The 22,237-nt window shown below is 41.3% G+C and overlaps 1 protein-coding gene across 10 annotated transcripts in view; it reads right to left on the bottom strand.

Annotated features, from left to right (window-relative positions):
• DLGAP2 (DLG associated protein 2) overlaps nucleotides 1-22,237 on the bottom strand; it is a 729,374-nt gene that overhangs the window by 609,841 nt on the left and 97,296 nt on the right. Inside the window, exon 1 of one of the 10 annotated variants that reach the window (XM_082375175.1) lies at nucleotides 15,043-15,188. The exons of 8 other annotated variants lie outside the window; for them this stretch is intronic. The gene's annotated coding sequence lies outside the window, so the exon portion shown is untranslated. Of the gene's footprint in view, nucleotides 1-2,600; nucleotides 2,670-15,042; nucleotides 15,189-22,237 lie in introns of those variants that run through there. One more of the 10 variants, XM_082375177.1, reaches the window with a different exon arrangement.

The following is a 22,237-nucleotide window of genomic DNA, read 5'->3' as shown; positions in this document are numbered from 1 at the left end:
CTGAGTCCAGGCAACTTGAACAACATAAGTAAAATAAATACAGCAGGTGTGCCGCACTGCACAGTTTGATCTCGGTGATTCTGGAAAATACCATGGCTAACTGCTGCCCACCTGCCGGTCCAGGACGGTCCCTCGTGAGGCGGGCATTTAACACATGCAGGATCAGCACCGCTGGACCAGGGTTCTCAGTGGGAGACTGTCCTCGGGGCATCTGGCAGAGCTGAGAGAGCATTTTTGGTGTTTACAATGACTGGGGTTATTACCGGCTTCAAAGAGAAGGACCAGAGATGCCATATTTCCTGTAATGCCTGGACACCCTGCACAACAAAGACTGGTCCTGCCTGGCCTGCGACTTTGAGGTGGTTCTCCAGATGCTCCTGTGAGTCAGTCAGTCCGGCGGACCATTACCTGAGCGAGAACTTAGCTCCATCGTTTAAAAAGAAAAAGTGCTTAATGTGTTCTGCTCAGGCTCACAGACATATAAGGAGGGCTGTACTTTGGCGTTTTTTTGAAGCTTTACAAAGAGTTTTTGCCTTTTCTTCTTTTTTTTTTTTTTACTATTTTGGAAAATCATTTCATGGAGGACAAAATGTTAAGATGGTATTAGAGTTGCCAAAACAGCTGCATTGATAGTGACCGTTTAAACTTAAAGAGATACACCTATGTAGCTCTTCTCTTTAATAGCAACTACGAATCAAATGTGTCAACTTTTACTTGAATATAAACAAACACGCTCATGCTAAGTTTACACAAGCTTCTCCTTTTTCCATTAAGTCACTGACTATATGCACGCCTTAGCACATGCTTATTAAAATATGTATTATTTTATTATAAAGTCTTTTCTTTTTATTTCACCTGTATAATAGGAGTGGGCATTATGCCAGTGTTTAGTTATGTGTATCACAAAGTTATAATAGCTACACGTTTCTTTCTTTTTTAGCAAAAAAGGGAAAGTGCTGGACACATTCACAGTGTGAGACTCCTCCACCTGACCCCGGCGAACTTTGTCTTTCCCCTAACAGCCAGACTTGTCAAGATACAGCCTGGATTGTTAATTGTGTCACTGGTATTTTTACAAACACATTTTTTTTATATGTTCTTAACAAAAGGTGGAAGTTAAACACACACACAAAAATATCCATTATTCAGCCTGATGCAGCAGAAATCAGAATTACAGGATCAGGAGACGTGTATTGAGAGAGGTAATCCCCATGGGTACTGAGAGACCCAAGAATGCAAGGCACCCACATTCTTTCCTTGGGGCATTTCTAAGCGTGGCGATTGCAGCAGAGCAATCTGCTCCCTTTGGGACCAAGAACAGATTCCTTAATGCTTGGGATTCCCCGAGCTCCTATTCCTCAGGTGACAGTCAAACCCACTGCATACGAGCAACCACCAGGGAATTTGGTTGGAGGGCCCCGGTGTTTGATGTTTTATGAGTAATAAAGTCCTCTGTGACTGACCCAGGCACGCCCTATCTTCTGCCAGCATCATGACACAGTAACGGGCTGCTTTATTAGCCTCTAAGATGTAAAGGCAAATGCCAGACCCAACACTGAGGTTCACGGCAATCTGCTGAATCCCCTGCTCTGTCTATTTCCTGATCTGAAAAACTGGGGAAATGGTACATAAATCACATGGGCGATTTATGGAACCACAGAGCAGAACATGCAGGCACAATTACCAGCTAGTTCCTCTGCTACTGAAAATAATGCTTCTAATTTGAAAGCCTTACTTTTCACAGTAAATTGACACATCATACACAAAACCAGTTTCAGACTGAGAGCAAATATAAATGAGAAAAGTAAAAAAAAAAAAAATTCAGGAAGAAAACCTAGGAGATCATCTTATGACCTGGGAATGAGAAGAGAATTATTAAATAACATAAAAAATAATGCCAGCATACAGGAAAAAATGATTATATTAAAATTGAGAACATCTGCTAATCAAAATATACCATGAAGAAAGTTAATTCAATCACAGAGTCAGAAAAAGTAACTGAAATCAAAGATGGATAGCCAGAATATATAATCTATTACTATATAAATTTTTAAAAATACAAGGACAATAGCTCATTAGAAAAATGGGCAGAACATTTATATAAGCACCTTGAAAAAGAGCCAAACAACCAAAAATATATATAAAGGTGCTTAACTTCATTGGCCACCAGATAACGCACATTAAAACTATAATTGGGGGGAGACCTTCAAGATGATGGAGGAGTGAGATGTGGAGATCGCCTTCCTCCCCACAAATACATCAGAAATACATCTACATGTGGAACAGCTCCTACAGAACATCTACTAAATGCTGGCAGAAGACCTCAGACTTCCCAAAAGGCAAGAAACTCCCTGCGTACCTGGGTAGGGCAAAAGAAAAAAGAAAAGACAGAGACAAACAAATAGGGGCAGGACCTGCCCCTTTGGGAGGGAGCTGTGAAGGAGGAAAGGTTTCCACACACTAGGAAGCCCCTTCGCGGGCGGAGACGTGGGATGGCGGGGGGGGAAGCTTTGGACCCACGGAGGAGAGCGCAGCAACAGGGGTGCAGAGGCACAGTGGAGAGATTCCCGCACGGAGGATTGGTGCCGACCAGTACTCACCAGCCCGAGAGGCTTGTCTGCTCACCCGCCGGGACGGGTGGGGCTGGGAGCTGAGGCTCAGGCTTTGCAGGTCAGATCCCAGGAGAGGACTGGGGTTGGCTGTGAGAACACAGCCTGAAGGGGCTAGTGTGCCACGGCTAGCCGGGAGGGAGTCCGGGAAAAAGTCTGGAACTGCCGAAGAGGCAAGAGACCATTGTTTCAGGGTGTGCGAGGAGAGCGGATTCAGAGCACCACCTAAATGAGCTCCAGAGATGGTCGCGAGCTGCGGCCATCAGCGCGGACCCCAGAGACGGGCACGAAACACTAAGGCTGCTGCTGCAGCCACCAAGAAGCCTGTGTGCAAGCACACGTCATTCTCCACACCGCCCCTCCCGGGAGCCTGTGCAGCCTGCCACTGCCAGGGTCCCGTGATCCAGGGACAACTTCCCCGGGAGAACACACGGTGCGCCTCAGGCTGGTGCAACGTCATGTCAGCCTCTGCTGCCAGAGGCTCACCCTGCATTCCACACCCATTGCTCCCCCCGGCCTGAGTGAGCCAGAGCCCCCTAATCAGCTGCTACTTTAACACCGTCCTGTCTGGGTGGGAACAGATGCCCTCAGGCGACCTACACGCAGAGGCGGGTCCAAATCCAAAGCTGAACCCCGGGAGCTGTGCGAACTAAGAAGAGAAAGGGAAATCTCTCCCAACAGCCTCAGGAGCAGCGGATTAAATCTCCACAATCAACTTGATGTACCCTGCATCTGCAGAATACCTGAATAGACAACAAATCATTCCAAAATTGAGGCGGTGGACTTTGGGAGCAACTGTAGACTTCGAGTTTGCTTTCTGCATCTAAATTGTTTCTGGTTTATGTTTATCTTAGTTTAGTATTTAGAGCTTATTATCATTGATAGATTTATTTACTGATTTGGATGCTCTCTTCCTTTTTTTTAATGTATAGATTTTTTTTCCTTTTTCTTTTTCTGTGAGTGGGTATGTGTATGCTTCTTTGTGTGATTCTGTCTGTATAGCTTTGCTTTTACCATTTGTCCTAGGGTTCTGTCTGTCTGATTATTTTGTTTTTTGTTTTTCGTTTTTAGTATAGTTTTTAGTGCTTGTTATCATTGGTGGATTTGTTTATTGGTTTGGTTGCTTTCTCTTTCTTTATGACTTTTAAATTATTTTATTTTTAATAATATATTTTAAATAACTTTATTTTATTTTATTCTTTCTTTCTTTCTTTTTTTCACCCTTTTCTTCAGAGCCGTGTGGCTGACAGGGTCTTGGTGCTCCAGCCAGGCGTCAGGCCTGTGCGTCTGAGGTGGGAGAGCCAAGTTCAGGCCATTGGTCCACCAGAGACCTCCTGGCTCCACATAATATCAAATGGCGAAAGCTCTCCCAGAGATCTTCATCTCAACGCTAAGACCCAGCTCCACTCAAGGACCAGCAAGCTACAGTGCTGGAAACCCTATGCCAAACAAACAGCAAGACAGGAACACAACCCCACCCATTAGCAAAGAGGCTGCCTAAAATCATAATAAGGTCACAGACACCCCAAACACACCTCCAGACATGGTCCTGCCCACCGCAAAGACAAGATCCAGCATCATCCACCAGAACACAGGCATCAGTCCCCTCCACCAGGGAACCTACACAACCCACTGAATCAACCTTACACACTGGGGGCAGACACCAAAAACAACGGGAACTATGAACCAGCAGCCTGTGAAAAGGAGACCCCAAACACAGTAAGTTAAGCAAAATGAGAAGACAGAGAAACACACAGCAGATGAATGAACAAGGTAAAAACCCACAATAGCAAACAAATGACGAGGAAATAGGCAATCTACCTGAAAAAGAATACAGAGTAATGATAGTAAAGATGACCCAAAATCTTGGAAATAGAATGGAGAAAATATAAGAAATGTTTAACAAGGACCTAGAAGAACTAAAGAGCAAACAAACAATGATGAATAACACAATAAATGAATATAAAAATTCTCTAGAAGGAATCAATAGCAGAATAACTGAGGCAGAAGAACGGATAAGTGACCTGGAAGATAAAATAGTGAAAATAACTACTGCAGAGCAGAATAAAGAAAAAAGAATGAAAAGAACTAAGGAGAGTCTCAGAGACCTCTGGGAAAACATTAAACGTACCAACATTCGAATTATAGGGGTCCCAGAAAAGAAGAGAAAAAGAAAGGGACTGAGAAAATATTTGAAGAGATTAGAGTTGAAAACTTCCCTAATATGGGAAAGGAAACAGTCAATCAAGCCCAGGAAGAGAAGCAAGCCCCATACAGGATAAATCCATGGATGAAACACGCCAAGACACATATTAATCAAACTATCAAAAATTAAGTACACAGAAAAAATATTAAAAGCAGCAAGGGAAAAACAACAAATAACCTACAAGGGAATCCCCATAAGGTTAACAGCTGGTCTTTCAGCAGAAACTCTGCAAGCCAGGAGGGAGCAGCAGGACATATTGAAAGTGATGAAAGGGAAAAACCTACAACCAAGATTTCTCTACCCAGCAAGGATCTCATTCAGATTCAACAGAGAAATTAAAACCTTTACAGACAAGCAAAAGCTAAGAGAATTCAGCACCACAAAACCAGCTTTACAACAAATGCTAAAGGAACTTCTCTCAGCAGGAAACACAAGAGAAGGAAAAGACCTACAATAACAAACCCAAAACAATTAAGAAAATGGTAATAGGAACATACATATTGATAACTACCTTAAATGTAAATCGGTTAAATGCTCCAACCAAAAGACACAGACTGGCTGAATGGATACAAAAACAAGACCCGTATATATGTTATCTACAAGAGACCCACTTCAGACCTAGGGACACATACAGACTGAAAGTGAGGGGATAGAAAAAGATATTCCATGCAAATGGAAATCAAAAGAAAGCTGGAGTAGCAATTCTCATATCAGACAAAATAGACTTTAAAACAAAGACTATTACAAGAGACAAAGAAGGACACTACATAATGATCAAGGGATCAATCCAAGAAGAAGATTTAACAATTGTAAATATTTATGTACCCAACATAGGAGCATCTCAATACATAAGGCAAATACTAACAGCCAGAATATGGGAAATCGACAGTAAAACAATCATAGTAGGAGACTTTAGCACCCCACTTTCACCAATGGACAGATCATCCAAAATGAAAATAAATAAGGAAACACAAGCTTTAAATGATACATTAAACAAGATGGACTTAATTGCTATTTATAGGACATTCCATCCAAAAACAACAGAATACACTTTCTTCTCAAGTGCTCATGGAATATTCTCTAGGACAGATCATATCTTGGGTCACAAATCAAGCCTTGATAAATTTAAGAAAATTGAAATCATATCAAGTATCTTTGCCGACCACAACACTATGAGACTAGACATTAATTACAGGAAAATATCTGTAAAAAATACAAACACATGGAGGCTAATCAATACACTACTAAATAACCAAGAGATCACTGAAGAAATCAAAGAGGAAATCAAAAAATACCTAGACAAATGACAATGAAAACATGATGACCCAAAACCTATGGGATACAGCAAAAGCAGTTCTAAGAGGGAAGTTTATAGCAATACAATCCTACCTCAAGAAACAAGCAAAATCTCAAATAAACAACCTAACCTTACACCTAAAGCAATTAGAGAAAGAAGAACAAAAAAAACCCCAAAATTAGTAGAAGGAAAGAAATCATAAGATCAGATCAGAAATAAATGAAAAAGAAATGAAGGAAACAATAGCAAAGATCAATAACACTAAAAGCTGTTTATTTGAGAAAATAAACAAAATTGATAAGCCATTAGCCAGACTTATCAAAAAAAAAAGGGGACAAGACTCAAATCAATAGAATTAGAAATGAAAAAGGAGAAGTAACGACTGACACTCAGAAATACAAAGGATCATGAGAGATTACTACAAGCAACTATATGCCAATAAAATGGACAACCTGGAAGAAATGGACAAATTCTTAGAAAAGCACAACCTTCTGAGATGGAACCAGGAAGAGATAGAAAATATAAACAGATCAATCACAAGCACTGAAATTGAGACTGTGATTAAAAATCTTCCAGCAAACAAAAGCCCAGGACCAGATGGATTCACAGGCAAATTCTCTCAAACATTTAGAGAAGAGCTAACACCTATCCTTCTCAACTCTTCCAAAATATAGCAGAAGGAGGAACACTCCCAAACTCATTCTACGAGGCCACCATCACCCTGATACCAAAACCAGACAAAGATGTCACAAAGAAAGAAAACTACAGGTCAATATCACTGATGAACATAGATGCAAAACTCCTCAGCAAAATACTGGCAAACAGAATCCAACAGCACATTAAAAGGATCATACACCATGATCAAGTGCGTTTATCCCAGGAATGCAAGGATTCTTCAATAGACGCAAATCACTGTGATAAACCATACTAACAAACTGAAGGAGAAAAACCATATGATCATCTCAATAGATGCAGAAAAAGCTTACGACAAAATTCAACACCCATTTATGATAAAAACCCTCCAGACAGTAGGCATAGAGGGAACTTACCTCAACATAATAAAGGCCATATATGACAGACCCACAGCAAACATCATTCTCAATGGTGAAAAACTGAAACCGTTTCCTATAAGATCAGGAACAAGACAAGGTTGTCCACTCTCACCACTGTTACTCAACATAGTTTGGTAAGTTTTAGCCACAGCAATCAGAGAAGAAAAAGAAATAAAAGGAATCCAAATCAGAAAAGAAGAAGTAAAGTTGTCACTGTTTGCAGATGACATATAGTATACATAAAGAATCCTAAAGATGCTACCAGAAAACTACTAGAGCTAATCAATGAATTTGGTAAAGTAGCAGAATACAAATTAATGCACAGAAATCTCTTGCATTCCTATACACTAATGATGAAAAATCTGAAAGAGAAATTAAGGAAACACTCCCATTTACCACTGCAACAAAAAGAATAAAATACCTAGGCATAAACTTACCTAAGGACACAAAAGACCTGTATGCAGAAAACTGTAAGACACTGATGAAAGAAATTTAAAATGTTACAAACACATGGAGAGATATACCATGTTCTTGGATTGGAAGAATCAACATTGTGAAAATGACTATACTACCCAAAGCAAGCTACAGATTCAGTGCAATCCCTATCAAACTACCAATGGCATTTTTCACAGAAGTAGAACAAAAAATTTCACCATTTGTATGGAAACACAAAAGACCCCGAATAGCCAAAGCAATCTTGAGAAAGAAAAATGGAGCTGGAGGAATCAGGCTCCCAGACTTCAGACGATACTACTAAGCTACAGTAATCAAGACAGTATGGTACTGGCACAAAAACAGAAATATAGATCAATGGAACAGGATAGAAAGCCCAGAGATAAACCCACACACATATGGTCACCTTATCTTTGATAAAGGAGGCAAGAATATACAATGGAGAAAAGACAGCCTCTTCAATAAGTGGTGCTGGGAAAACTGGACAGCTACATGTAAAAGAATGAAATTAGAACACTCCGTAACACCATACACAAAAAAAAACTCAAAACGGATTAAAGACCTAAATGTAAGGCCAGACACTACAAAACTCTTAGACGAAAACATAGAACACTCTATGACATAAATCACAGCAAGATCCTTTTTGACCCACCTCCTAGAGAAAAAAATAAACAAATGGGACCTAATGAAACTTAAAAGCTTTTGCACAGCAAAGGAAAGCATAAACAAGACGAAAAGACAACCCTCAGAATGGGAGAAAATATTTGCAAATGAAGCAACTGACAAAGGATTAATCTCAAAAATTTACAAGCAGCTCATGCAGCTCAATACCAAAAGAACAAACAACCCAATCAAAAATGGGCAGAATACCTAAATAGACATTTCTCCAGAGAAGATATACAGATTGCCAACAAACACATGAAAGAATGTTCAACAGCACTAATCATTAGAGAAATGCAAATCAAAACTACAATGAGGGGCTTCCCTGGTGGCGCAGTGGTTGAGAATCTGCCTGCCAATGCAGGGGACACGGGTTCGAGCCCTGGTCTGGGAAGATCCCACATGCCGTGGAGCAACTAGGCCCATGAGCCACAACTACTGAGCCTGTGCGTCTGGAGCCTGTGTTCCACAACAAGAGAGGCCGCAATAGTGAGAGGCCCACGCACCGCGATGAAGAGTGGCCCCCGCTTGCCACAACTAGAGAAAGCCCTCACACAGAAACGAAGACCCAACACAGCCAAAAATAAATAAAATAAATAAATTTAAAAAAAAAAAACTACAATGAGGTATCACCTCACACCAATCAGAATGGCCATCATCAAAAAATCTACAAACAATAAATGCTGGAAAGGGTGTGGATAAAAGGGAACCTTCTTGCACTGTTGGTGGGAATGTAAATTGATACAGCCACTGTGGAGAACAGTATGGAGGTTCTTTAAAAAAACTAAAAATAGAACTACCATATGACGCAGCAATCCCACTACTGGGCATATACCTTGAGAAAACCATAATTCAACAAGAGTCATGTACCACAATGTTCATTGCAGCTCTGTTTACAACAGCCAGGACGTGGAAGCAACCTAAGTGTCCATCGACAGATGAATGGATAAAGAAGATGTGGCACATATATACAATGGAATATTACTCTGCCATAAAAAGAAACAAAACTGAGTTATTTGTCGTGAGGTGGATGGACCTAGAGTCTGTCATACAGACTGAAGTAAGTCAGAAAGAGAAAAACAAATACTGTATGCTAACACATATATGGAATCTAAAAAAAAAAAACGGTTCTGAAGAACCTAGGGGCAGGACAGGAATAAAGACGCAGACATAGAGAATGGACTTGAGGACAGGGGGAGGGGGAAGGGTAAGCTGGGACAAAGTGAGAGAGTGGCATGGACATATATACACTACCAAATGTAAAATAGATAGCTAGTGGGAAGCAGCCGCATAGCACAGGGAGATCAGCTCGGTGCTTTGTGACCACCTAGAGGGGTGGGATAGGGAGGGTGGGAGGGAGATGCAAGAGGGAGGAGATATGGGGATATACGTATATGTATAGCTGATTCACTTTGTTATAAGGCAGAAACTAACACACCATTGTAAAGCAATTATACTCCAATAAAGATGTTAAGAAAGGAAGGAAGGAAGGAAGGAAGGAAGGAAGGAAGAAAGAAAGAAAAACTATAATCGGACACCATTGCAAACTCCCCAGGATGACTGAAATGAAAAGCATAGAATACACCAAGAGTTGGCTAAAATATAGAGCAACAAGAATTGTCCACACTGTTGATGGAAGTGTATTTGGGTAAAAACCACTTTGGAAAACTGTTTTGAAATACCTATTCAACCTGAATACAGGCCAATGTATAAACTGTAACTTCCAATTCCAAGTCTATACCAAAAAAATGCAAACATATTTTCACTATAGGACAAACAAAAGAACATTCAAAGCAGCCCTACTCATAATAGGCAAACGCTGTGCACCCACCAAGTGTCCACCAACAAGAGAAGGAACAAATAAACCGTGGAATAAATTAGGAGCAATTTACAATTAATGCAAGATAGGTAAATCCACAAAAAAATGTTGAGGGGGAAAGAGCAAATTAAAGAAAATACACACCAGGTTTATCCAAAGAATGCCAGGCTGGTTTAACATCCAGAATTAAATTAGTGTAAAACGCCATATTAATAGAATAAAGGACAAAAAAAGAGATGATCAGAAAAAGGTGATGGTGGTGGCCTAGGGCTGCAGCAGAGGTGGGAGGACTGGGTGTGGGTGGCCAAGGGATGCGTGGTTTCTTTTGCGGGTGATAAAAATTTTATCAAACTGACTGTGGTGATGCTGGTACATCTCTATGGGCATACTAAATAATACACTAAAAGCTGCTGAATTTCAAATTTTGAACAGGTGAATTGTGAATTATATCTGGATAAATTTGTTCAAGAAAGTTAATATGTACGGTACAATTCTATTTATATGACGTTCAAATATAAGCAAATATAAGCAAAACTGATCTAAGTTGTTAGAAGTCAGAACACTGGGGACCCTTGGTGGCAGAGGAAGAATGGTAACTGGGAAGGGGCACAGGAAACCTCATGGAAACTGGGAATATTTCATTTGTTGATCTGGGTGTGTTCCCTCCATGAAAATTCAGGGAGCTGTAAACTCAAGAACAGCACACTTTCTGTAGGTATGTTGTATTTCAATAAGAAGTTTCTCCTTAAAAAACTAAATTGATTTACACATGAACCAGCCCTATTATTTCTATCCAGTCCCACTTCCTGACAGAAAAATTACTGACCTCCACAACCTACAAACACACTTCCCTTCTACTTCATTTACTTCCAGGGAAAAGCTGAAGAAATACTATTATTTGTGCTACACCACAAAGTGATAAAATATTTTAAATAAATGAGAAATTTAGAAGAGCGCTCAGTATCAAAAATGCTTATGTCAATAGGTACCATTAAATGTCAAAATCATCTTCAAAATCATTTGCATCTGACATACCAAAACATATTACTAATATTTTAAAATATTTTATCTACTAAATAATCCATTTAAAATATGTCTAAAACAAGCCAGGTTTAAACATATCTTCTAAATAAAGTCACAAATACTGAAAGCATTTACTTACTTTTAAAAGAATATATGTGAAATAAATATAAATATATTATATAGCAAGAATATAGTGAACATAAAAAAATCACAAGATTTTTGTTTTTTAAGTTCTATATGAAAATGTATTAATAATCTTTAAAATCATGTATGTAGAATATGGTGAATATTTTAAAAACAGCAGCACAGTTTTTAATCTCCCCAAATCCCCACATCAGAACATACAAAGTAACAAGTTAGCAAAACACAAAAGCTCATGAATACCACTTACTAGAAAAGTAGGTGAGGAGAGCGCCTGGTAAAGTACAAAATACAAGGAAACAGGCAAACCACCGGCGGTACCAGGAACTGCGTGGCTTTGTGTTCAAGGAAAGGAAGAGGGAAGGGACAGGGCAAAGGGCAGACTGAGAGCATCACCCTGACCCCCAGGTCTGACAGGTGTTCCCTGCACAGGGTCAGCCAGCCTGAGCCGGGAGGGGGCTGGGAATGGAAGGGGCTTTACGCAATCCGACAGCCGTGATGAAGCCAATACGGCCCCTATGGACTTGAGATTGGTCAGCCAGACCTCCCGTCCAGGACAGGGTCCCACACTGAGAAGAAACGGCTCAGGCTGTAGGGGTGATGAGAGAGGAAAGAAACTGTCTGGACAAAACCGGGGAGGGGGACAGAGCCAGGGAGCCTCAGAAACCAAGCTGCCACATTTTAACTCTCCATGCGAACATCAGGAGGGGAGAGATCAAGGAACTGGAAAGTTATCCTGGCCCTGCTTTCCTCTAAAGTTCAGCAAAATTCAGTTTACACAAAAATGAACAACAGGCAAGTATCAAGGTCAAGCCTGATATAAAGTTATGATGAGAAACAAAGAAGAAATATCTCAATAAAGCTGGGGAAAATTAATTTAAGAAGAAAAAGAAAAAAGAATCAAAGAAAAAAAAAAAGAATCAAAGGAGCAGAATAACATCCCTACACACAATGGAATCCTACCAGAAAGACAAAATAAATTTTAAAAAACCACCTGCTACTCTAAGTTATCAGACATGAAACAACCATGTAGATCAAAATGAGGAAAACTTAGAAATGAAGTGACAGAACTCAGGGGAAAAAATTAGAAATAAACAGTAGTTCACTTCAGAAATGATGAATCGATTAGAACAAACATAATAAATGATGCATTAAGAGAAGGTAAAAAAAAAAGGAAGGAAACTTGAAAATAAAAAAGAAGTGAAGTGGCAAATATTAAAGGCAGGCAAAGAGGATACAAAGAACAGATGATAGGAGTCTCTACAAGTGGATATTAAAGCAGTAGAAAAGAGCAAATGCTCACAGATATAATTTATGAAAAGTCTACTGAATTTAACAAAAAAAGGTTTGACTACGTATTGAAAGAACACACCACATACCAGAGAAACTGACTCAGAACTAACACCATGGCATATTATACTGCAATTACTGAACATTAAAGAAAATTAAAGTCCTCTGGCATCTAGACAAAAAGATAAGTGACTTTATAAGGGAAACAGATTACCTGCCAGCAGCCTTTGCCACAGCACTATGTTGCAAAGAAGGAAGGCAGAACATAAGATAAGCAGGGAAAGGAGACATAAGCCAGTGGTTTTCTACCCAGCAAAGCTGACCTTTCATGTATAAAGGACACAGAAAAACTGATGTCAACACGTAATAACTTGAGGATTATTGTTTCCGTGAGCCTCTTTTGAAGAAATGACTGGACCACAGGCTCCAGGAAACCATGAAGACATAAGACCAGTAGTTGGAAGTAAACACATGTAGAACAGACTAAATGAGGGTTAAAGGAAGAACACAGTATTTAATGGATACATGTTCTGACAACACTGACAGCAATCAAAAGTGGAGGAAATGTGACAGCAAATGAGAAAGATCGTTCATGGTTTTCAGGGGTCCTGTTGGTGATAGGTTTCCCTTGTTATTTTAATCGTGCTGTAGGTATAATGTGGGATAGAGCAGATGCATAATAATAGATTGTTCTAACTCCATTACCTCTGTGCTCTTGAAAATCAGCATGGGAGAAAAGAGATACAAATGTAACATAAAAGAGGTGTAGTAAAAATTGCATTTGAATTGCAATTACCAGTATGAATTCAAAATGTAGTCTGTCTTCAAAAATTCACGTTTTTCCCAGCTTTTCCCCTACAAAAATCTAGAAACAATGACCAACCTGCATCTCTAGAAATAAGAATGTGGTCTTGATGCCACTTTCACTAAATACAGCAGGTTCCCTAGACACTGGCTAATCCAAGTTGGGACCAAAAAATGGACAATATGGACATCTCTAAAAAACTCTAGGATTGGGTGGAAAGGCCTCAGATGCCAACTTGAAGAGACCCGCCCCCCGGCCAAAGACAGGAGTCACTAAAGTCTGAGCACCAACACGGGTAATAATCTCAAAGGACTAAAAAATCATTAAATGTATTTAATCCATGACTTATAATAATACTTTTAAATGAAGGGTCATCTTTGCAGAGTGACGGGAACAATTCATTATTTTGCTATCTTGTAAATAAAGAGGAAGATAAAGCATTTATCTTGCCTGTTCTGTTGTAGAATGAAATAGCTGAAGGAAACTCTCTCATTATACAAACAACTCCAAAAGGATAAAGGGCAGCACTCGGAGTCTGATGCCGCCACTTAAGGTGACGTTAGAAGACAAACAGAAGAGCGCTCTGGGTGCCATCTAAGCTAGGAGGTGGGTGACCTGCTCTCATGGGGAAAGCCACCATCTCCTTAGCGATGCAGCTGTGGTACCAAGGCCTGACCCGCTCTCCAAAGTCCTTCCAGCGACCGAGGAAGCTGCTGCCACTCCCACGAGGGCCTCGGACTCCCTGCTTCTTCACGACTTATTCCTACAGAAACGCAAATCCACCAGCAGTCCTCTTAAAGGGGCCTCTGCTTCCTCTGCACCTTCCTGCTGTTCTGAGCCCAGATGACCACACCGGGCACCTCTGTGACCAGGCCCTGTGGGGCGCACCGAGGGGCCCTGCATTCAGAGTCTGTTCTGACCCAGTGCCGCTTCGGGGACAGGCCTGGGGCAATCCCACCGAGGACCCTCCTCCGGAGACCCAGGACTAAGCCAGGCCCCGCCCCCCAGCTCTGACTGACAATTAAGGGATACTGCCCATCACTTCATGACTCTTACGTTGTTTTACTCTAGTTCATTCTTTAGAATTTTAGGTCTTAGGCTGAGTAACACATCATTTCTCACACTGTCTCCATAAACTATCCCTAAAACAATTATTTGCCTTAATAGAGAAAATGTCCGGGTACCTAAGAGAATTGGATTCCTGTAGCCAAATCCCCACCAGTCACAAAAGGGCTTCCCAACAATCTCAAAGCACTACCTTCCTCCAAATCTCGCCCTCACCGTGACCAGGACCTCAACAAGGTGGACAAACTTTAAACTCTGCCACGGACTTTGAAAGATTTATAATGTGCGTAGCTATGGGAAGCTCTTTCCCGCGTTTGCCCTAAATCCCTTGGCAGCAGTAAGAGCCTCGTGGAATTCTCGAGCTGCCGTGTACCCCACGGGTTTCCATGGCACCACCCCTGAGAATGGTAAGTGTTCCCTGAACCATTTACAGATGTAGGGCCACCTCTAGGGCAGGAGCCAGAAAACTCTTTACGTGAAAGGCGCAGCAGTAACTGTTGGAGGCTTTTCAGGCCACAAGCCGCTACCCACCCCATGCACAGCTGGCTGGACATGGCCCGCAGGCCGGAGTGTGCAGCCCCAGATGTCAGAACACACTGAACAAACTCAAAACGTCTTCTACCTGACAAACCTCCACCTACTCACAGGCCTTTCTTCTCCAGACAGAACGCACGTCAGCTGTTCTCCACGGAACGGCCCCAGGCCCGTCCCGGCCACTCCTCGCTGAATGCACAGCAGGCCCTGGGATGGATGCGTTCCCCTGGCCCCTCCCCTGGTCTCCCCTCCCTAGGGCCTCTCGCAAGGGAAGCTCATCCCTCTCCAAATATATTCTTAGTAAACAACCTTCTTCAGCTCTAAAAAGAAATGAGGCTTCAAGCCATGAAAAGAGAAGGAGGAACCTCCAATGCATATGACTGAGCGAAATCAGCCAGTCTGAAAAGACTACAGACTGTGTGATTCCAACTCCATGACATTCTGGAAAAGGCAGAGTCATGGGGACAGTAAAAAGATCAGGGGGTGTCAAGGGGAGGGATGAGGAGACAGAGCACAGAGGATTTTAGGGCAGTGAAACTACTCTGTTCGATACTGTCATGGTGACTTCAAGTCATTATAAATTTGTCCAAAACCAAAGAATGTACAAACACCAAGAGTGAACCCCACGGTAAACCATGGACTCTGGGTGATGGTGACGTGTCAGTGTAGGTTCATCAATTGTCACAAATGCACCATCTGGTGGGGATGGTGACAATGGTGGGGTGGGGGGAGAGAAGTACATGGGAAACCTCTGTACCTTCCTCTGAATTTTGCTGTGAACCTAAAGCTGCTTTAAAAAAATTGTCTTTTTCTAAAAAGTCAACCTTCTAACATATTTCCAGCTCTAGTGCCATATCAACCTCACCAAACAAACATTTTAACCTGCCCAGCCCCCCGCCAAAGATCAACCAAGTCAATCCGACATTTCCATCTTCCTCTCCCACCCTCAAAATCGGCTCGCCCACTGCACCACCCCAAGATCCTCCCAGCTCTGTCTGCAGGTCCACACATCCACGCTGAGCTGCAGGCAAGATACTGTTAACATTTGCTCAGTGCAGACTTCCTACCCAAACTCTCCTTAAAATTTCTAACCACCTACACCCCAGCATATGTATTTATTTATTTAAACGGCAATTCACCATGAACGACTGTACAAGTGGAAACATCACAGTTAAAATTCTGAGTGGTGTGAGCTCTGAGATGACATGCCTCTGGGAAGAAGAATCGCCCTTGTGAAGGACAGGACAGGGACCCACATGTCAGCAGTTTTATACAAAAGCAGGGCAACAAAGCCCATCACTCTGTCTGCCTCAAACCAGCTGCATCCAGGCCTTGTGCTTTGAGCGCTGGTTCCCCCAGTGAGTGCCCGCAGCACAGACAGGTCTAAATTTAAGACAGAGAAAAGGTTCTTCAGGACCACACAGCTGCTGTGTTACCATGATGTCCTGCTGTCACAGATGGCTCTTCAAGTCCAGGCGCGTATTTGTTATGTAAGGACAGGTCCGTCACCCACCCAGAGACAGTCTTCAGAGGAAGGAAATGTTCTCGGATCAGAATCCAAGGTCTCAAACATGACCAGAAAGACCTGTGTTCAACCCTGAGATAAACGTGTAAGTGTCAGAGCCTCAGGACCAACTGACCTAACCCGAGAGTGTCCACAAATCCAAGGGCCCGGCCGACACAGGAGGAAGGTTTACATGTGAGGCTGGAAATAGCCCCAAACATAAAGAGGCCTATGATTTCATTATTCTAAGTATTTCAAGAATTTGGAGACTCAGACTAACGTTGAGAAGAGAATTATATTCCAGGTTCACACTTGAAGTTCATGAAGTGTTCTGAGCACGTCTAAGATCTCATACGCAGACACACAGACACACATACACACACATGCACAGACACACACGGAAACACCCAGTCAGACATACACACATAGACACACACACACACAGACACTGACACACATAGAGATGCCCAGGCACACGCGCGCACACACACACACACACACCCAGATACAAAGACACACACACACATACCCAGATACACGCACCCAGACACATACACATACAGAAACCCCCGGACACGCAGACATAGAGACACACACACCCAGACACACACACACGCACAGACACACACACGTGACACTTAACAGGACAAGGACAGCCCTACTTGAGTTAATAAAGTCTCAGTTCTGAAAGTATGTGATTTACATGAAATAATTTTTTGAGAAATAAAACAGAGCACATTTGGGAAGAATCTACCAATAAAACCGTCAGGATAACTGCCTTCTAAACCACGCTGGTGGGAGAATCAGACAACGACAAGGATGTGACCCAAAAGCTGTATTTCTAAGCAGCTCTTCTTTTTTTACACTGATTCCCTAGAGGAAGGCAGCTTATTTTTTAAGGCAAAAAGATCCAACCGCTCTAAAGAAACACAAATTAAAATGCAGAGAAGTGTGCACTACAATGACATTTACAATTGTTTTAACTAGAAATCATTCTTCCCATTCAACAAAAATGTACTGAATAATAGTTCAAGGCACTAAGAAAAGGCAAGGAAGCCCTCCTCAGCCCGTGTCTGCTCAGGATCTGTTGGATGCCCTGCAACGATGGTGCACAACGCCGCCGGCGCTCACATTTTTCACTTCAAAGCCCACAAATGAAAGCGGTGTATCCGGGCACACCTCTAAACCCAGCCACGAGGCCTGTGAATTCCTAACGCACCACCATCCACCAGCCCGCGTCCTGCACATGCGCAGCCTGACCCCGGCCTCCAGGCAGGGGCTTGTCTCTGTGGGGCAGGTTCACAGAATGATTAAACATAATTACATCCCAGACAGTTCTTACCATATTCACCAAGTAATTCAACCTGGGTTTCCCTGTTCTCAGTAACAAATCCTGTGCTTGGTTATTTCATGTTTATTTAGGGCAACATCTTAACTACGTTTATATATGTCACCTAAGAGGAAAAGTCCACTGCACTGGTGGTGAAAGCACAAATCCAGGTCCCGCTGAGGGACCATCAGCCTCAGTAAATAATTTTTTCCAGTACTTTAAAAATGGTAAAGGAGCTCTTCTTACCTATTATGCTCTGAAATATAGATAAAAGATGAAAAACTTACTTTGCAACTATTTTTCCAGGAAACATAGAAATTTTGTTCAAATTCATGGTAAAAATAAAATCTCTAAAGATGAAAGCTAAATACAAATTTATAATATATTAGAAATAAATATCAGTGGAAAAGAAGAGTGACCCCAATTAGCATTTTCCCAAAATACAGAGATAATCCAATATTGGAAAAGGTAATAGCACCGTTTCTCAGTAAATGATAGCACAATAGCTCATTGCCCACTTAGTGGCAGAAATAAGTACAGCCTTTACTTTATACATAAACTACAATAAATCCAGAATTAAAGATTTGAAGGGAAAAAATGAAATAAAAATATTAAAGTAAAATATAGCTGAATGTTTATGCAAAATCTGGCAAAGGAAGGCTTTTTAAGCATGACACCAAAGTCAGAAATCATAAAGGAATACATTCCTAGATATGACTGTGTGAAAGTTTACTTCTTGCATAAAAATTGTAAAGTTGACCATCAACAGACAATTGGTACATATATACAACAGAATACCACACAGCCATAAAAAAGAATGAAATAGTGCCATTTGCAGCAATATGGACGGACCTAGAGGTGATCATACGAAGTGAAGTAAGCCAGACAGAGAAAGACAAATAACATATGATATCCCTTATATGTAGAATCTAAAAAATAATACTAATAAATCTATATTCAGAACAGAAATAGACTCACAGACATAGAAAACAAACTTGTGGTTACCAAAGGGGAAAAGGGAGGGGAGAGGGATAAATTAGGAATTTGGGATTAACAGATGCATGCTACTACTATATATAAAATAGATAAACAACAAGGATTTACTGTATAGCACAGGGAACTATATTCAATATTTTGTAACTGCCTATAAAGGAAAATAATCTGAAAAAATATATATATGTATAAAAAACTGAATCACTTTGCTGTACACCTGAAATTAACACAATATTGTAAATCAACTATATGTCAATTAAAAAATTATAAAATTGAAACTTAAATGGCAATCTGAGAAGCAAAAAATATTTGGATCATAAAACAAGAAAAGAGTTAAAGACCCAACCATGCAATTCACACACACAAAGGAGGAAAAAAAAGGAAAAAGCATATTCAACAGAATCACTAACCTAAGTAATAAATGAAATCGCCCATTACGTGTCACCTGTCAAACTAGTAACTATAAAGAGAATTTTAAAAGCAAATACCGTTAAGTGTGTAATCTTGGTGGGAAGGCAAACAGGTGCATTTTTCTGTATTGAAATATACACTGAAAATCTTTTAAATCTTCATATCTTTTGAAACGTTTTAACTCCAAAAATGTATTCTAAGGAAATAATAAAGTAACTGAATAGAGGTAGTTCGTCCAAGCTTTATTTATATTACAAGAGAATTGGACATCATTGTCAACCTGAGAGGCTGGCTACATCAACTGAGGTGCACCAACCTAACAGTATTCATCTGTGGATAAAAACATTTTAGCAGCTACGAAGTACACCACTATATGGGCAGACCTCAGTGGACATAACCAGCCCACCCGGTTGACAACGATGTATACAACGGAATATTACTCAGTCACGAAAAAGAAGGAAATCCTGCCATTTACAACAGTGTGGATGGACCTGAAGGTATTATGCTAAGTAAAATAAGTCAGAGAAAGACAAACACCATATGATCTCACTTATATGTGGAATGTAAAAAACAAAACAAATGAGCAAACATAAAACAGAAACAGTCATAGATACAGAGAACAAACTGGTGGTTGCCAGAGGGAAGGGGGATGGGAGGATGGACAACATAGGTGAAGGGGATTAAAAGATACAAACTTCCAGTTATAAAATAAATAAGTCACAGGGATGTGAGGTACAGGATGTGAGGATGTGATAGGGAATATCGTCAATTATATTGTAACAACTTTGTGTGGTGACAGATGGTCGTTGGTCTTATCATGATGATAATTTCATGATGTGTAACAATATTAAATCACTATGTTGTACACCTGAAACTAATATAATATTGTACGTTAATTATAACTCAATAAAAATAGATAAATATTTTAAAATATTTTTATGGACAAGGAGAGTTGCCATAATATACTGTATTAATTTGTTAAAACATCTGTTATTGAAACAATTGGTATAACCATTTTATTAATATATCTTGTGGAGATATATATATATATATATATATATATATATATATATATGGACATAAAAAACATGGAAAGTAAACCAGGACAACAATGACCATCTCTGACCCAGCAATCCCACTCCTGGGCATAAACCCAGAGAAAACCATAATTCGAAAAGACATATGCACCCCAATGTTCACTGCAGCACTATTTACAATAGCCAGGACATGCAAGCAACCTAAATGTCCATCAACAGAGGAATAGATAAAGAAGATGTAGTACATATATACAATGTCATATTACTCAGCCATAAAAAAAAACAAACTAATGCCATTTGCAGCCACATGGATGGACCTAGAGATTGTCATACTGAGTGAAGTGAGTCAGACAGAGAAAGATAAATATCATATGATATCACTTACATGTGGAATCTAAAAAAAGGGTACAAATGAATTTATTTAAAAGACAGAAATAGAGTTACAGATGCAGAAAACAAACCTATGGTTACCAGGGGGTAAGGGGTGAGGAGGGATAAACTGGGAGGTTGGGATTGACATACACACACTACGATATATAAAAAATAGATAACTAATAAGGACCTACTGTGTAGCACAGGGACCTCTACTCAATACTCTGTAATGGTCTATATGGGAAAAGAATCTAAAAAAGAGTGGATATATGTGTATGTATAACTGATTCACTTTGCTGTACACCTGAAACTAACACAACATTGTAAATCAACTATACTCCAATAAAAATTAAAAAGAAAAACAATGACCATCTCTGAATCTTGTTTTGTTTATGCTAATCTCTTCAAGGTAAGATATAGTGCTTGTATGATTTTTAAAAAGAGAAGAGACAACTAACTTAACACAATTTACAATTACAGTGTTCACAATTTCTACAAGTAAATCTCTGAACTAGCCAGAGAGAAGGTACTTTCACAAAGAATTTGTGTAATTTATTTTTAATATAAATTTACTTGCTGCTAAAACAGTTAAAATTATTTAGTTATAAAGGCAATGGATATTCGCCATCCTATGCCCAGGAGTCCTTGTAGGTAAGTGTGATCTTCCTGCAGATATGAGGAGATCCAGGGCTCATGAGCATGGCCCCTCACTCACTCACGGGGGGGCGGTGAAAGGAGACTGCAACGAGCCTGGCCACAGTCAAGGAAGGTTATTGACGCATCTGAGTGAGAGCTTCTCAGTGGGGCTGAGGGCTGACCTCACCCCCTGGGGGCATCTGGCAATGTCCGGAGCCGTGTTTGGCGCTCACGGTCAGGGGGAGGGTCCTGGCATCAGTGGGTGGGGATGTGGAACGCTGCCCTCATCCTACCACGCCCAGGACAGCCCACCACAGAGAATTCTCTGCTCCAAAATGTCAATAATAGTAATGAGTGTCTTTTAAACATTATCCCTACATTTCCATGAATTCCCACAGTTCAAGTTCTACCCAAAGGCAGAATCTGACAAAACTGCCCTTTTCAGCAACTTTGCCTGTAAACTGAAGGCAAGGCAGCTGCTGTGCCGGGGCGCTGGGGGGCTGGGTGTGGGGAGGAGCAGAGGGGGCGTCACAGGCCGCTCTGGGGTTACCCGGGGCAGCAGGCACTATGGAGGCTCCTCACGGGCCAGCTGTGCTGGCAGCTTCCGCGAATTGTCCCGAGAAGCCTGTTCCTCCAAGAGGCAGTGTCTGCCGTGGACCAGGAGCCACACGTGGTACCCTCCACCCGTGGCCACAACACGGGCTCCTGGAAGCGTGGAGGCCGTCAGGACGGCCCTGGTTCCCGTCCCCAGGACTCTCCGGTCTGCCCTGTTAGGCATCTTGGTCCCCAGGGAAGGACAGTCCAGCAGGGAGTGAATTATCCATGGAAACACAGGGATGCCCCGTGGACTGGATCTGGAGGGTGAGTTGGGAGCCGCTCAGGCTGCTGGACCGACAGGTGGCAAGGGCGTCAGTGGACCCACGGTATTAGGACGCAGCGGAGCTTCTGCTCCGAGCAAGGGCAGAGGGTCAGACCAGAGGGTCCTCTGAATCCCCCACTG

This window comes from Balaenoptera borealis, assembly GCF_965194805.1.
Source record: "Balaenoptera borealis genome assembly, chromosome: 21".
NCBI classification, from domain to species: Eukaryota; Metazoa; Chordata; class Mammalia; order Artiodactyla; family Balaenopteridae; genus Balaenoptera; species Balaenoptera borealis.
This window is presented reverse-complemented; position numbering and strand designations above follow the sequence as displayed.